Here is a 12,350-nt window from a genome sequence, read left to right as displayed (position 1 = left end):
CCTGGTTATTTAAAATTAAAAAAAAATTAAAAAATTATAAAAAAAAAAAAAAAAAAAAACCACCATCTAAATTTCACAAAAATTCATTGCAGTCTTCTAAAAGTTTCAAGTTTATATTCAATTAAAGGTATATCCATCTCTGTTCAATTTTGTTGTTAGTTGTTCAAATTTTTTGGATTTTAAAAAAATTAATGGAAATTAATGAAAATACCTTAATTGAACTAACTTGAAATTTAGAGGATTGAAATGAATAAAGCAAAGTTAAAGTTAGAGGGCTGAAATTAATTATGATAAAATTTAGAGGGTTGATTTTGAATTTTAACCAAAATAAATTGATAAGAAGAAAAAAAAAAGGAATATATATATATATATATATATTTTTTGAAAGGAATTGATCTTAGTATGGTGAGTTTGTGAGAAAATATGTGAATTTTTCTATGAAATATTCGGAGTCTATAGCATATCTTTTATTTTCGTGTTGTAGTGACTCAATAAGATGAATGTGCGAGGACTGAGAGTGTGATTTTTATGGGTGGAATAATCGGTGCACATACAGTAGGTCTCAAAAAAAGGGGAAAATAAATTAATCCTAGTGGTTATGCTGTCAATTGCCATATGGCTTGATAATTGATATGATTTACTCGTCTTCATGATGTTGTTTCCAAGTCCTTTCTAGTACATAGATCTAATTAATCATGATTTTGAAATTTGGAGGTCCTCTTAATAGTTATATCATGACAATAAGATTGAATGAATTAACGTTGGGAAACAAAATCTTGCAAGCAACCAATATGCACTAGAGGGCTAAAGTCACGTTTGATACATTGTAATGGTCTTTTTTTTTTTTTTTTTTTTTTTTGGAGAAAATAATGGTCATTTTAGGGTCAATTGGGGATCCGTTTATTTTACTGAAACTGAAATTTTTTTTGCTAAAAGTACTATAAATAAAGGTAAAAATTAGCTGAAATAGTACAGTGAAACTCATGAATAGTACCAAAAAGTACAATAAGACCCATGAATAGTAGTAAAAATAAGCTGAATAGTAAATTAAGTTGGTAAAATTAATCATGTTAAATGAACACTTAGTGTAATAGAAATAAGCATTACAAAGAATAGTATACAATAATTTTTTTTTTAATAGAGAGTTTCAACCTATGACGTCTATTTCTAATAATAGTTTTTTATATCATTAGATCAAGACACAAATTAGTTTTTTTATGTAGGCGGGGATAGAATCTCAGATCTCTTATACAACTATTAGAAACTTTACCAATTAAACTAACTAGAACTCATAAGAATACAAGAAATTAGAATGGAATAATTATTCTCATTCATCTGATTGTACCATATAATAAGGTGTGGATTGTGGAATGACATCATATTTCAGCCAAACAATGTAAAGTTTGTGTAATAAAAACTGCTCATTCCTAAAATAACCATTTTTTAGAAAAGTATTCCATGTTTTCACTTTTTGTGAGTACTGACTACTGAGTATTGCTTAACATTCAATTAAATTAAGTATAACTTAAAAAAAAAATCATATAATTGATATGAATTTTCTAATGCAGTGACACTTTTCATTTTAAAAATATTTAAACTAAAATAGTAAAAAAATAATAACATGGCATTCACGCCCATGTCACACCAGAGAGAGAGATAAGAGAGTAAAATTACTAGGAATTGTGCTTTGCTATTCTTCTTGTTGTTTTTTATTTATATTTTTAAAAAGAGAATTAAAAGAAACACAAACTCATCCATTTACTTGATTACTTCTGTCGGCAGAACTGATTATCAACCAAAAAAAAAAAACTTGTCGGCTGAACTACAAAATCAAACGGAAAAAAAATAATTCCTTTGGGGAGAAAGAGAATATTTAGAGAAGCGACAGGAGAGAGTACCTAGCTGGTAAGTAGTAACTGGGAAGAAGAGAGTTACAATAGTTTTGGGCATTTTGGGATTTTTCTTTTATTTCTTACTATTTAGAGGTTAAGGAAGGTAGAAGTGCAATGTTCATAATATTTTCACAATATTTTTACAATAAATTATAAATAGTAAGTTGTTATTAGTTTAAATTTAAATTTACAATTTAAATTATATTTTTACTCACTTATAATAACAAATAATAATTTACAATTTAAAATTTATTGTGAAAATATTATGAAAAAAATATCGCACACAAAGCATTTCTCTAATATAACCTTTTTGATGAGGAATAAATATTTCTCGTAATAACAACTCCAATGTAATGACTTTTCTACAAGTTCTATTACAGACTTGACAGTGTACCAAACATGTGTAAAGTGTAATTGTCATATTGACCGGCAGAATATGTCATTGTTCTAAATAGAGATTTTGACATAAAACAAAATCTGACACATTTATTACACTCAGTCACCATCCTACAACAAATTTTTACGCCATTTAAAACCAAACATAAATGAAGTGTACACTCTTCATGAACTACTATAACCTTTTGATAAGGAATAAATATTTCACGTAATAAAAACTCCTATGTAATGACTTTTCTACAAGTTCTATTACAGATTTGACAGTGTACCAAACATGTGTAAAGTGTAATTGTTGTACTAGTAATATTACATATATAAATTATTTTATAATATTTTTACAAATTATTGATATGATTTTAGTATTTTCTAAATAATTATTACAAGTAAAAATATGATGTTAATAATGGACCCATATTAAAATTAGTAAAAATTTATCACATCAATAATTTATAAAAATATTATAAAATAGTTTAAATATGTAGTATTACTCTTGTGGTATTGACTGGGAGAACATGTCATTGTTCCAAATAGAGATATTGACATAATACCAAATCTGACATATTTGTTACACTCAGTCACCAACCTACAACAAATTTTTACGCCATTTAAAACCAGACATAAATGAAGTGTACACTCTTCATGAACGACCATCCTTTCAATGGGAATTCCCAGCCATCCAAAACCCACCAAACCTGTAAGGCATGTGACCCCATGCGTCCTATCAATTATATATCTCTTACATGTATCTAATGTATGGTATTAGTATACAACCTCCCATTTACAACTATAAAACATAAGGAGCAAGTCCTCGTCTCCCCCACTAAAACCCTTTCATCGCATTACAATATAAAGTCACTCTACTAATTCCTCTACAGACCGTGCTTGATTCCATATAGTGATGGCATCTTCTCCTGCTATCTTGGTCTTAGCTTTCTTCATTGCTTTCTCTATTTCTAGTGTTGATGTAGCCCTAGCTACTCGAAAACTTTTGGCACCACCAACCTTTCCTAGTTTGCCCAACTTTCCTTACGTGCCATTGCCTCCTTTGCCCCTAGGGACACCGCTATACCCTGAGTACAGATTGCCACCACCAATTACTACAATTCCAATTGTTCCTTACTTTCCCTCAGTGCCAATCTTCTCTCCACCAGTTACGACCACCACCACCCCTTAAGGATGATTATCCTCCCTTTATTGGTTTATATATGTGGCACTACCATGCCCTTAAATAAAAGGGTAGTATTTGTTACACCCACGTGTGTTCAACTCATGATTTCAATTAAAAAAATTGTGCTTTTGTGCAACAGCTTTTATCCTAAATAAAAAGGTCCATTCATAATTGTAAACACTCTCTTTGTATGTACTCCTTGTTGGAGACTTATGTTGTTTGTGGACTTAATGTGCCATATATTACAATAAAATAATTTTCTCTGTTGCATGTATAGATTTGTACTAGTAGAAACCATGTATATGATTGAGAATTCTAATGTAATTGGTGATATATTGATTTAATGCTATGAGGTTGTTCTTAGCTAGCATTTGTCTCGTCATTTTAAGTGTTTGATCTATCTTGCAATTGGGGCATCATTGGCACGATAATTAACAAAGCTCCATTAAATTGAAATTTTCTTTGAACACAAGCACACCGAAAACTCAATTGGCATATCACGCATTCACATATTTGAGTTAGTCTCCTTCATTCAATTTTCCATCATTTTCCCATCTAAAAAATATCTTGTAACAACTCAAAATTTGCAAATTTTACATGGAAGATCTCATGGTTGACCATGATACAGCTTAAATGAACAATAATCAAACACCCAATTTGGTTTACAACAACAACTGACGTTCACAACAAACCCAACCAAAAAACTTCAGATCTAGATCATATTAAACCAAAAAAACAAAACAAAACCATAGGTATTCTCTCTCCCTCAATCTTCATTACACTTCAAAGCTCCAAATCTTAAAGGCAGAGGAGGAAGGAGCTGTGGTGTGCTAGAGATTGAGCTGTTGAGGTAGTTGGGGCTTGGGTGAAGCTATTGCATGGGAAATTAATCTGCTACAATGTCATAGGCTAGAGATGCATCCTTCCAATGAGATAGATAGAAAACTGAGGTGAAGGCTTGTGCATTAGACAAGGAGGTATCTTATGAAACAGTCTCATAAGACCTCTCATTCACAACACATGGGCCTCATACTTGTTGTGAGAGATACATCTTATGAATAAATATAATTTAATGCCCACCAAATAATAAAAAAATTAAAAGATTGAAATAAGGAAAACAATTTCAAGTGTAAACTAGTGTATCTAAACAAAAAGGTAAAAAGTGAATGGACCATTTCAATCCTTTTTTTTTTTTTTTTTTTTTTGAGAATCAATCCTTATTTATAGTTAATTTCCATAACACTTGAATATATATATATATATATATATATATTTATAAATGAGTAAAAAAAATCAACTAGTAAAGCAAATTCACCAAAATAAATTTTAAAACATTTGTAAGCATTTACAGATTTAAAGGAGCAAACACTAGACATTTATTATAAATGATTGGCATAAAATGGATAGATTTTAAAAAAAAAAATTTAAAATTAGTAAAACAGAATCAACATGTAAAGAAAATCAACCGAAAAAAAAAAAGAAGAAGAAAAAAAAAAGAGTAAAGCATTCAGAATTAGAATTTAGAATAGCTAATAGTGGATACTTTAAGTTATTTTGGTGAAGACATTTGGGCAACATGGGTAGAGCGTAACTGAAGAAATGGTAAGAAATTATTGTGGAAATTGCTTCTTCTTCTTCTTCTTCTTCTTCTTCTTCTTATTTTTTAGAGAGAGTTTCAACATATGGTATCCACTCCTGATGATAGCTTTTTATCATCCGACCAAAACATCAATCGATTTTTGGTGTAGGCGGGGATTGAATCCCAAATCTATTAAGAATTAGCTAATAGTGTTGGTAGGGAGATTTGAGGAGACATCCATGCATTTAAAAAAAGGTTGAGACAATAATTTGTGCATGAGCATAGAGTATAACCGAAAAAAAAAATGGTAAGAAATTATCAAAGATTTTTGTTTTTTTTTGTTTTTTGAAAAACAAACACATACACAAAATAGAGGGGACTAGAGATTTTTGGTTTTTTTTTTTTTTTTTTTGGTTCTCTTAGTTTTGGTCCACTAACTACTTGACCAATGACCCTCAATTAGTTGTCTAACACATTATTACCAAAGAATAGTTTTGGGGTTATGGTATGGTATTGGAATGTGTTAGGCACTAAATCTCGTGCAATCAAATGGATCAATCTTGGCTAACATTTTGAGGCCATGATCAATGAAAGATCTAAATAAGGTGGTTCCCTATTCTAGTCACACAATCTAGACATTGAATAAAGTATGGGTCATGCTAACGAGTGCCCTTAGGGCACTCATTAATAAACCATTTTAGGAAAGTTTTGATACCACTTTTATGGAAAATGAAAAAAGCTGTTAAAATATTAATTAATTTTTTTCATTTCTTATAAAAACTTTCTTTAAATGAATTATTAACCAGTGCCCTAAGGGTACTCGTTAGCATTTCTCATAAAGTATTAAAAATATTAAAGAAGAATGGAAAGTAATAACTATCAATACGGGACCTTGGATCTCACTTCATCCAAAATGAGACATGCATGTGTGCCCAAAAGTGTGTGATGACGTGGGAGGAATAATAAGTGTATAAAAATGAGTTTTTACTGAATAATGTGACTGTATGGTGTGATTAGTTATCTATTTAAAATGATTTACATCCAAGGTATTTGTTGAAAGAATCCTAACTCGTCTAACCTAATTTAGTGAAATACATGTCTTGAATTAGAAACATAGATCTAGAAATTCGATTACATGTGTGCAACATGTTAGCCTAGCCACCCCATGACACCCACCAAAAGATGATACATATTCTATTAAAATGTAGCATCTGATTTAGTTTCGGGGCTCGTGCCTCCATAAGATTGCACATGCTTCAAATTATCATTGATGCAACATGGACCTCACAAACCAAGGCTCGGCCTAGCCCATTTACCATAACTGGACATCAAAATGACAAATTTCCCAAATTTATGTACAAACCCCAAGTTTGACATGGTTTTACCGAGTTTCATTAAGTTTCGCTTGAAAATCCAATCGTTTGATAGAAGTAAATGTGTTTCTACCTTAAAGAGCAAAAATTCCCTTGGATATGTTTAATTATGGGTAAAAATCAGTTCTAATTTGATTGAGATACCCCAAAGATACAAAAACAACCTAATTTACGGTTTATTCCATTAAAAAAGTTTCTAATTTTTCTTTGAAATTTTTTTATAATTTCCAGGGATAATGTGTCCTAATATTTTGTAGATAAGAGTTAGTTTTTGAATTTTCATAAGTGATGTGCCCTAATCCTCTAAAATTGTGTTGTTTTAAAGGGTTTATCATTAATTTTTTTAACACATGAAGAATAGAAAGATCATCTTTAACAACAAATGTGAAACCTTTTGTTTTTAAGAGTCAACAGCAAATATTAACTTAAAGAAATAAAATAATTAAAATTAAAATTAATAATATAAAGAGCAACAAAAGATATGAACCCTAAATATCTTAATTTATATATATATATATATATATATTATTTGAACGATATGAAAGTGAAAATTTTATTTATTTATTTTTTTTTTGGTTCACAAAAAAGTTAGAAGATTTGCAGTTTTTATTTTTCTCAATCAATAATAGTCAATAGTGGGACAGGCTCCCCTCCGAGTCTTTTGGCTCAATATTGTAAAAATTAGAGTTTATTGGATTTATGTATACTGTGCAAAGTTTGCCGAAATTCAAGAAAAAGGTGAAGAGAGAAACTGACATCAATTTCATCAATTGGATTGCCGAAATTCAATTTCTGTTAGATTTTTTTTTTTTTTTTTTTTTGAGGAACCTGTTAGATTCTTTTTTTCGTTAGTTTTCTGTTTGGTTAGTTTCTTCATAGTTTATTTTTATTTTTACAAATGGATAAGCCGCCTAGGAGGATTGAACCCTTGAGCAAGGATTGTTCCACATAAGAAGCAACCAGTAAACTACCACACAACACGTTAATCTACATGGGATTTCAAGTTTTCAAAAACACAATAAAACACACATTTTTTTATATACTTTCCAAAAATTGATAGTTATGATAACAAGAATGGTAAATTCAAATTATAGTTCATCCACGATGATGTCAAAATTAATTAATATTAACTAAATAAAAATAACAATTGAAATTGATTTTTTTTTTTTTTTGAAGGTTAATGATTTACATTCATCATAATTCAGAATTTCTACAAAATTGTTATTTTTATTTAATTAATTCTGACATCATCATGGATGAACTATAATTTGAATTTACCATTCTTGTTATCATAACTATCAATTTTTGGATCCTTATCCCTACAGTTGGGATTATTAATACTTATCACGCATGTACTTAGAAACCCTTTTATTTTATTTTTCCTAAAGGCTAATGATTTACATTCATTATAATTTGGAATTTCTACATTTTTCAATTACAAAAATAACTAAGGTGTGATGAGAATTATGCGAAAAAAATTATTTCACCCATAAATGCCTAAATCTCATCACACCTTGGGTATTTTTGTAATTGAAAATTGTAGAAATTCTGAATTATGATGAATGTAGATCATTAACCTTTAGAAAAAAAAATCAATTTCAATTGTTATTTTTATTTAGTTAATATTAATTAATTTTGACATCATCGTGGATGAACTATAATTTGAATTTACCATTCTTGTTATCATAACTATCAATTTTTGGAAAGTATATAAAAAAAATGTGTGTTTTATTGTGTTTTTGAAAACTTGAAATCCCTACCAGATTTAGAATAAATTAATTTAGTTCCCATGTAGATTAAACGTGTTGTGTGGTAGTCTACTGGTTGCTTCTTATGTGGAACAATCCTTGCTCAAGGGTTCAATCCTCCTGGGCGGCTTGTCCTTTTTTAAAAATAAAAATAAACTACGAAGAAACTAACCAAACTGAAAACTAACGAAAAAAGAATATAACAGAAATTGAATTTCGGCAATCCAACTAACGAAATTGATGTCAGTTTCTCTCTCCACCTTTTTCTTGAATTTCGGCAACATGAATACCGAAATATTAAAAATATGTCAGATTTGTCAGTTTCTCTTTCTTCCTTTACTTGTATTTCGGCAACATCAATACGCATCTCTCCTCATGGATACAGATCCTCTCCATTTCCCTTTGAAATGGAGAGGCTCCAGTACACGGTGGGGATTTCATCCAAAATGATCCACGCTCAAAAACTGGACACGTCATTTAAAATGTTAACGCCACACTTAACTGGAGTTCAAAGCACTTAACTGGGGTTTAACTCAACCGAACAAAAAAAACTCAAGTTAAACTCTTAACTCTCACCAGCCATTCAAACTCTCTCTCTCAAATTTCAAAGTTCAAACTCTCTCAACCTCCACTTCTAGCATACTCAACTCAAACCCATCAGCAAAAACAAAGAAAAAACCTTAGCTCACCAGAGATCCCGACACCCATACACGCATCCTTTTTAGACCCAGATCAGAGAGAGAGTAAAGGTTGGGGTTTGGAGAGAATCGGGTGTAGAGAGAGACATTGATGCTTTTCAGACCCAAATCAGAGAAGGTTAGGGTTTGGGTTTGGAGAAAATCGGGAAAGAGAGAAGTTGATGATCTTTCAGGTTTGATCTATGGAGGGAAATGAGATTGAGAGACAGAGAAAGAGATTTTGGTCGAAGGAGAGAAGAAGCCACCATCGGAGGTGGTGGTTGCGGTGAGCCAGCCTTGCCGATTTGGTTTAGACCCAAATCAGAGAAGGTTAGGGTTTGAGTTTGGAGAAAATTGGGAAAGAGAGAAGTTGATGCTCAATCTCCATGGCTACTGCTAGCAGCCATCGTGTTTCGCTCCACCAATTCCGGTCGTGGTTCCGGTAAAGTTCCTCTGTCTCTCTCTCTTTGATTTTTCCTTCTTTTAATTTTCTCAACAAAAAAAAAAAAAGATTTTTTAATTTTTAGTATTGTTTTAGGATTTCGTTTTCTTTTGATAAAGAAATTGAATTCCCTGTTGTACTTGGGAAAAAAATAATGTGGAATTTGTGTTATTGGATACAGATTGTGTTCAAGTGAAAAGACAACAAAAATAACAGAATCTGTATGTATAAATGGTGGTTTACCTACTTGTTTTCCTTTTAAATAAACAAGTATTTATCTTTTGTCATTTTTCACCACGAGAGGACTAAATCCCAAACTTTTGCAAAGTTTCGCTTTGCTGATTTAAAGTTGTTATATATTCATCATAACCTTTAAGTTGATGAATGTGTTTTACCATTGTCAAACTAATTCATGAATTTTTTTAATTCATGTTCCATGTTTTTCTTGATTAGCTATAAACCAAAAATTACTTCAAATAATGATTTTGGTAATTTTTGGGTTTTGGGGGTATTTTGGTCATTTTTGAAGATTTTAGAGTACTTTGGTCATTTTCACTTAGTGGCATTTTGGTAATTTTGATAATTGGGTAATTAGGTGGGTTGGGGTTTACCCATAATAATTGGGTTGAGTTGGATTTGGGTTAAAAGCAATTAGTTAAAATGATTTTTAAATGGGTAAATGGGTTTTATATGTCCAATCCAATTATGCCCACCCCAAACCCACTCATTTGCCACCCCTACTTACATGTATCTGATGTATGGTATTAGTATACAACCTCCCATTTACAACTATAAAACATAAGGAGCAAGTCCTCATCTCCCCCACTAAAACCCTTTTATCACATTACAATATAAAGTCACTCTACTAATTCCTCTACCGACTTAGCTTGATTCCATATAGTGATGGCATCTTCTCCTGCTATCTTGGTCTTAGCTTTCTTCATTGCTTTCTCTATTTCTAGTGTTGATGTAGCCCTAGCTACTCGAAAACTTTTGGCACCAACCTTTCCTAGTTTGCCCAATTTTCCTTACGTGCCATTGCCTCCTTTGCCCCCAGGGACACCGCTATACCCTGAGTACAGATTGCAACCACCAATTACTACAATTCCAATTGTCCCTTACTTTCCCACAGTGCCAATCTTCTCTCCACCAGTTACAACCACCACCCCTTAGGATGATTATCCTCCCTTTATTGGTTTATATATGTGGCACTACTATGCCCTTAAATAAAAGGGTAGTATTTGTTACACACACCTGTGTTCAACTCATGATTTCAATTAAAAAAAAAAGTGCTTTTGTGCAATAGCTTTTATCCTAAATAAAAAGGTCCATTCATAATCATAAACACTCTCGTTGTATGTACTCCTTGTTGGAGACTTATGTTGTTTGTGGACTTAATGTGCCATATATTACTATAAAATAATTTTCTCTGTTTCGTGTATAGATTTGTACTGGTAGGAACTATGTATATGATTGAGAATTCTGATGTAATTGGTGATATATTGATTTAATGCTATGAGGTTGTTCTTAGCTAGCATTTGTCTCATCATTTTAAGTGTTTGATCTATCTTGCAATTGGGGCATCATTGGCACGATAATTAACAAAGCTCCATTAAATTTAAATTTTCTTTGAACACAAGCACACGGAAAAATCAGTTGGCATCTCATGCATTCACATATTTGAATTAGTCTCCTTTATTCAATTTTCCATCATTTTCTCATCTACAAAATATCTCGTAACAACTCAAAATCTGCAAATTTTACATGGAAAATCTCATGGTTGACCATGATACAGCTTAAATGAACAATAATAAAACACCCAATTTGGTTTACAACAACAACAGACATTCACAACAAACCCAACCAAAAAACCTCAGATCTAGATCATATTAAACCAAAAAAACAAAACAAAACCATAGGTATTCTCTCTCCCTCAATATTCATTACGTACACTTCAAAGCTCCAAATCTCCAAGGCGGAGGAGGAAGGAGCTGTGGTGTGCTAGAGATTGAGTTGTTGAGGCAGTTGGGGCTTGGGTGAAGCTGTTGCATGGGAAATTAATCTGCTACAGTGTCATAGGCCAGAGCTACATCCTTCCAATGAGATAGATAGAAAACTAAGGTGAGGGCTTATGCATTAGATGAGGAGGTATCTAATGAAACAGTCTCATAAAACCTCTCTCACAACACATGGGACTCATACTTGTTGTAAGAGATATATCTTATGAATAAAAAAAATTAAAGAAGAATGGAAAGTAATAACTATCAATACGGGACCTTGGATCTCACTTCATCCAAAATGAGACATGCATGTGTGCCCAAAAGCATGTGATGACGTGGGGGGAATAATAAGTGTATAAAAATGAGTTTTTACTGATTAATGTAATTATGGTGTGATAAGTTATCTATTTAAAATGGTTTACATCCAAGGTATTTGCTGTAAGAATCCTAACTCGTCTAACCTTTTAGTGAAATACATGTCTTGAATTAGAAACATAGACCTAGAAATTCGATTACATGTGTGCAACATGTTAGCCTAGCCACCCCATAACACCCACCAAAAGATGATACATATTCTATTAAAATGTAGCATCTGATTTAGTTTTGGGGCTCGTGCCTCCATAAGATTGCACATGCTTCAAATTATTATTAATGCAACATGGGCCTCACAAACCAAAGCTCTCAGCCTAGCCCATTTATCATAAGTGGACATCGAAGTGACAAATTTCCCAAATTTATGTACAAACCACAAGTTTGACATGGTTTTACCGAGTTTCATTAAGCTTCGATTGAAAATCCAATCGTTTAATAGAAGTAAATGTGTTTCTACCTTAAAGAGCAAAAATTCCCTTGGATATGTTTAATTATGGGTAAAAATTAGTTCTAATTTGATTGAGATACCACAAAGATACAAAAACAACCTAATTTACTGTTTATTCCATAAAAAGAGTTTCTAATTTTTCTTTGAAATTTTTTTATAATTTCCAGGGATAATGTGTCCTAATATTTTGCAGATAAGATAATGTGTCCTAATCCTCTAAAATTGTGTTGTTTTAAAGAGTTCATCATTAATTTT

The 12,350-nt window shown here is 31.4% G+C and overlaps 2 long non-coding RNA genes across 2 annotated transcripts; one reads left to right on the top strand and one right to left on the bottom strand.

Annotated features, from left to right (window-relative positions):
* Positions 1–3,256: 3,256 nt before the first annotated feature.
* On the bottom strand, positions 3,257–10,442 carry LOC126706562 (uncharacterized). The gene is made up of 2 exons (XR_007648653.1): positions 10,280–10,442; positions 3,257–3,290 (listed from the first exon to the last, which is right to left on the bottom strand). It is a non-coding gene; the product is annotated as an uncharacterized LOC126706562 (long non-coding RNA).
* LOC126706560 (uncharacterized) lies at positions 3,290–10,809 on the top strand. The gene is made up of 2 exons (XR_007648652.1): positions 3,290–3,578; positions 10,566–10,809. It is a non-coding gene; the product is annotated as an uncharacterized LOC126706560 (long non-coding RNA).
* The last annotated feature ends 1,541 nt before the right edge of the window (positions 10,810–12,350 follow it).

The sequence above is a fragment of the Quercus robur genome, chromosome 11 (assembly GCF_932294415.1).
Source record: "Quercus robur chromosome 11, dhQueRobu3.1, whole genome shotgun sequence".
Classification (NCBI taxonomy): domain Eukaryota; kingdom Viridiplantae; phylum Streptophyta; class Magnoliopsida; order Fagales; family Fagaceae; genus Quercus; species Quercus robur.
Note: the sequence above shows the minus strand (reverse complement) of the source record. Positions and strands in the feature narration are given on the sequence as shown.